The following is a 6,000-nucleotide window of genomic DNA, read 5'->3' as shown; positions in this document are numbered from 1 at the left end:
CACATTCATTGATAAATAAAATCTGTGTTATTGACTTTGGCATAGGTTCTCATTTGCACCTTAACTCAGGCAGGGGCATCTCTCACTAACCAGATCTTAACACCAGCTGGGGGAAAATGCAATATTCTGGATGAACAGAGATATCTCCAAATGAAAAAGAATTGGATTGAAATTCAATTATTTATTGAAATGATGGAATTAGTAGCTCAGTATCTCATTATGATGCTTCTCTAAAACCCATCTAAATACAGGAAAAAGAAGAAGCAAGCAGTGCATCATAGGAGTGGAGCCGGGGGGCTCCAAACTGTTAGAAATCTGTTCAAGGAGTGCCAGTGAAGGAGACTGGAGTTACATGGTTGTGTGTGAGATTTATTTGCCTAGAGGCAGCTGTGGAGACAAGCAGGTAGGAAAAAGCTAGAATTTAGTCTTTGTTGTCAGTAGAAGGAAGGTGGGCTTTGTTTATTTCAGTACCATCCTGGCCTGAAATACTGATGGAGTGAAGGAATGATGGATTTTTATTGAAAGCTTAAAAGTGCTTCTGTCTATTGGTGTCTTTACTGGTTTACTTTCCATTAAAATGACAGCTTAATTAGCATGCAAGGGATACTCTGTTTTGATAAGAGAACTTTTTGGCAAAGAAGACAAGCCCAAAATAGGAAGTTGCACTGATGCTGTTAAAACTCAATCAGAGCCTGTAAAAATATAGTTGTAGATGCTAAAAAGTAAGTAACCATTATCTGACTTATACGAAAGCTTATTTCTACTATTCTTTCAATGTGCTGCAGTTTTAGACCAGTCTAAAATGAGCCTCTGAAGATCTCAGTGGTACGGGTGAATTCTCAGCTTGAGAAGAAATGGTACTTGGAGAACAGAACCTGGGAAAAGCTGATGCTGCTGAAATGTTGTGATCGTTGCCAATCCCCTTTTGGCTTCTGATGCCCCTCCTGATGTTCACAGGTGTTAGCAGAAATGTGAAGCTCCTTGAAGCTCTTGTAAAATTTTCAGCCACTAAGGTTCCAAGAAGATCAGAGGACAGCAGCATTTCAAAGATTTTTTTTAACTCACAGGGTTTTCTTCACATGTGTGCCAAGAGGGGTCTGAATCTGGGATTGCACTAAAAACCACTGTGTTTGCTTTTGAAGAATTACTTACATGTGTGCTCTTGAAAGATCAGGGAGACTCTGATGGCATGCCTCTGTTTCCTTCTATGGTGGGGGAGGTTGCAGGCGTAAATGGTGCCCATCCAACTCTGATCTTGGCATTCAGTCGAAAAGACACTGGAGTATACCTGGGCATGGACAGATCAGCTATTTTTCAAGCCTTGAGGTTGTGTACACCATTGCTGTGGTAGTTTCTAGTGGTTATGTTCAACAGTGTTCAGTGTGACTCAGTTTATCAGAGTACAATCAACACCTTTTTTCTGTTTCTGAAATGATGGAATACCCAGCCCACAAGGACAATTTGCTCTCACTTGCAGAGTTTTTTGTGTTGGGTTTGGTTGGAGTATTGGAGAGCAGTGCTCAAATCTTTGATCAGCAGATGCAGTTATTATCCCTAACTCTAAAGAATACTCTCTTGCTGAAGTCCACCAGCCATCTGCTGTGGAGTGTCCCCAGAGATGTGGAATGAAAAAAGAGCAGTTATTGTATTCTACAGATAGCAATTTCTTCAGAGTGCTGTAGTTAATATGACTACAGCTCGTGCTTCCAAGGAGCATATCCAAGGAAACACACTGCCTACAGCAATTGCAAGGACTTATAGTTACTGCATTAAATAATCATTATTTCCCCAACATTCACATGATTTTTAACTTTCCTGCCATTTTGCCCATTTTCCAGTTTGGGGAAAAAAAAAGATAATTATGCACTACATTCACCAAGCCAGGCAACACTGGAGGTAGGCAGGTTCAAGCTGACATCCCCTTGAACAACTACGGTGTAACTAGATGTATATTACAGGACAAGATAATCACTGCTTATTATATCTAAAATTCATTTTTTCTGCCTCTCATGAGATCATGCATAATGCATTCATTATGGCTATACAAGCTCAAAAAAAATGTTGTTTTGCTTCTACAACTCTTTTTCCAAAGAAAATAACAGTTTATAATTTGTAACATAATTAAGTAGCTCTTTGTTATATTCCTATTTTGATTCCAGTAATTTGGAGGTGATAAATGTATGAGAAATAAACATCTCTGTTCCCAGATTTGTTGCCTACATCTCTTGATTTGCATTCATCTGTGTCATCCTAGTCACAGTAACTACAATCCTAGGAAGTTCCACAATAAAATGGGTTCATTTGGAAACAAAATGCTGTGAAGTGGTATTGGATATAAATATTCACTGTCTACAGGGAAAACTGAGACTTTACTCTTCAATGAAACATTGAGGTAGTTTTTTCATAAAATGCATTTAGTCTGAAGAAAGGGAGTGGTACAGTGTCAGGTACAGTGACTTCACAGCCATATTATGTCATCCCTTTTCTCTTTGTTTTATACAGTCTGGTTGTGCTAGGACTGTAGCAAGGATTAAAAGACAGGTAGGAGCAGAAGGACTTCCTAGTCTGAGATTCCTGCCATCAAGATGAACTGCATTGTTCAGTCCTTGATTTGAAGGTTTATCCATTTCCAGCATAAAATGATAACACCTTCTTGCTCTTGCTCTTCTATGGGAATGTTGCTTTAGAATTTGACTCACCTCGTGGTTGAAAACCGTCTTTTAATTTGAAGCCTAATATATTCATTGTTAAGTTATACCTGCTTGTTCTTGGGCTGAAGTTACGCTTTACCGTAAATAGCTTTTTCCTTTCCCTACTGCTTTTTGATCCTCCTGCTCAGCCTACTGACAATATGTACACTAATAAATGAAACAGAGACCAAGCCTGAGCTCAAGTACTGGCATGCAATGGTCTCTGGAGCTTAACTTTTAGCACTCATTTTGGCATGTGTTCAGTCCAGCCAGCATTGTGATCTCCAGGCCTGAGCTCAGTCAGAGGAAGAGTACAAGCCAGGACCTGTTTCCAGCAGGCAGTTTCTGGGGAAGGAAGAGAGTTTTGCTATGTGGATGCAAACTATCCTCTGCCACTTACCCTGGGGCGGAGAATGAGTCCAGGCCTTAAGCTGTGGTTTGGACTTTCTCTTCTAGTGTGCACACTATAAATAGTGATTATAAATCATACTGAAGAAAATAAAAAAGTTTGGTAAAACAGATGTTCAGGAAGTACACAACCACAGCACCTGTGCTTTAAAAGTCAACCTTAATCCTGGAATTTCCTCTGTTTTGAGGTTTGGAAATTCAATCAAAGCATTCTATTAACAAGAACAAAGGGGAGAATGTAGATATGACCTTATGCTGGAGTATTGTCTCCCAGACTAAGGTCTTCTGTCTTGGAGCTCACTGAGGGAGTAAGATCTTGCTGTGCCAACAAGATGTTATGGTACACTGAGAAACTGTCATCATCCTGTATTACTGCAAGGAAACACTTGGCTAAAGCTTCTGAAGAAGGGAGGATGGGGAGACCAGTCAGTGAATCCACACCTTTTGCAGGATAAAGAGAGAGGAAAGGTAGAAAGTTAATGATTTTTTCCCATTTATAAGGAGTCAGTGTCACTAAGGTGTTTTCAGTGCTGCTCTAGAGAAGCACCCTGTTCAAAACAGGAGTCCTGGTAAGAATGATGAGAAATGTTTGAAACTAGTTTTTTGTGTGATAGTTTAAATCCTCCGAACTGATAGTTCATCCTACAGCATAAGGAAATACAGAACTAAACTATTTGACTTTGATTTTCATTTTCATTAAGATGGCAGTGCTAATCCATGTACAAGCCCTGAAATCTGACAGGACATATCATCAAGAAATGTGAAGATGACATTTTTCTCCCATCTCTCAGGTTTGAAAGTAATGCAAAATGTAGAGCTGTGATACATTATTTAGCCTGAGTCATTCCTCAGATGGATTTCATGTGGGGTTAATCACCATACTGCTCTTCCACCGGGCATAAAAAAGTGCCACCTGTATGTTGAAAGGATCATGTATTTTCTGTTCATTTTTCTTAAAATTTTGTGTAACAGTGGTAATTCTCATTGCATACATTCAATCGTTGAAATGTATTCATTGAATACATTCAATAAGTAATTCACCAATTTTAAAAAGTGGTTAAAAAAAGTTCAACCTGGTTTCATTTATGAAGTAATATGAATTTAAATTATTATTGTTATAAACACAGAATCATGTCACAACTCTTTCCCCAGTGTTTACAGCTCTGTACAACTCTGTTAAATGACTTTCACTTTCTTTCTTTTTCTCTATATCATGCAATGCTGTCTGTCAGTTGTCATCCTCAGCTGTTTTCAGAAAGATAGTTTTCCATACTTTCTTCAATAGTCCTAGATTTATTAAAGTGTTATTTCAGAAAGCATTAGAAAAGCATGAGTGAAAAAGAGAGGAAATGTAATGCAAATATTTTTGTTTTCCACTTAATTTTAATCTTAAAATTTTCTGAAGTTATTCCTCAATTATTTTATTGCTATCAATTTCGCAAGCTAACTATGCATCTTGTAAAATATAAATACCTTTTTATTTTAATCAAACTGCTTTTCAATATCATTTAGTTACCTTGTGTTCTTTAACTATTGTAGAATTTACAGAAGAGCACTTAGTATACTTTTGGTGTTTCATTGTTTGTTGCATGTCTAACACATATCTGTTTATGTTTTCTCTAGACTAATAATGTAGCCTTTTTAGTGCCTTTTTACAGAAAATCACACCATGACTTAGATAAATTCCATTTTCTACCTTTTATCATAGCTTACCCTCCTAAAAAAAGGCTGAAAGAAGGCATGCTTTTTCTGTCAGACAGGAAAGGAGGTTATGTAGTGATGCAGACAGCATACTTCAGACTGGTACTGGAAATGATGTGGTTAAATCTGACGGGAGCCAGCAGCTAAAAATTGCCATCAACAAATTCTGCTGTTCCTAATGTCAGCCTTTCCTCAGGAGCTTTGGCCTTCCGTGCTTGAATGGCCTTTCCTCCTCCTCCTTCTCAGACTTAGCCCTAGCTGTCCCCGCTTCCCTGTATATCCATTTGTATAGGAGAAGGAGCAGTGTATCCTTGCCAACTTCTTGCCTCCTGGCCCTGGCACTGAAATTGGTTGCTATTCCCTTGGCAGTGTGTGATCCTGGAGCTCTACAGCTGTATTCTGCAGCTAGTGACAAATAGACAGCTTTGAGCTGCCAGCTTCAACTTCCCTAAGACATTTACTTTCTCAACACATTTATTTTCTTTGTAAAATGAAATATTAAGCCCAATCCTAAAAGACAAAAATCACAAATGTGGAAAGCAGAGGTTTTCTTTAGTGTTCGGAATAAAATTTTTCAGTGAAAAAAAAAAGCTTTGTAAAGGAACTAAAGTAAGAACAGTTGGCTTTTAAATATTTCAGAGATCCTTGTAGCTGTGGAAAATGTAGCTAAGGTAATTGGTCCACCATATACCCTGCAGCAATACAGAACTGTGGAGGTATGAAGCTCTCCTGAGTTCTCACCTTTAATAATGGGTGAAGAATTCTGTTAACACTGTTTTAAGAAAAGTTTATTAATTTTGAACACCTGTAGAGAAGGCTTATTTTGGAGAAATAAAGGCATTGAGGTGCTGGAGTGAGTCCAGAGAAGGGCAGAGAAGTTGATGAAGAGTCTGGAGCACAAGTCTTATGAGGAGTATTTGAGTGATCCAGGGGTCTTTAGCCTGGAGAAAGGGAGGCTCCAAGGGGACCTTATCTACCGCTCTCTACAGCTGCCTGAAAGGAGGGTGTAGCCAGGAGGATGTTAGTCTTTTCTCCCAAGTAACAAGTGACAGAACAAGAGTAAACATCCTCAAGCTGTGCCGGAGGTTTAGATTGGATATGAGAAATATTTCTTCACCAAAGGGGTTGTCAAGCACTGGAGAAGGCTGTTTGGGGAAGTGGTTGAGTCAGCATCCCTGGAGGTACTTAAAAGATATGACAC

The sequence above is a fragment of the Corvus moneduloides genome, chromosome 4, assembly GCF_009650955.1.
Source record: "Corvus moneduloides isolate bCorMon1 chromosome 4, bCorMon1.pri, whole genome shotgun sequence".
Classification (NCBI taxonomy): Eukaryota; Metazoa; Chordata; class Aves; order Passeriformes; family Corvidae; genus Corvus; species Corvus moneduloides.
The sequence above is the reverse complement of the archived record's forward strand: the minus strand, read 5'-3'. Positions refer to the sequence as shown.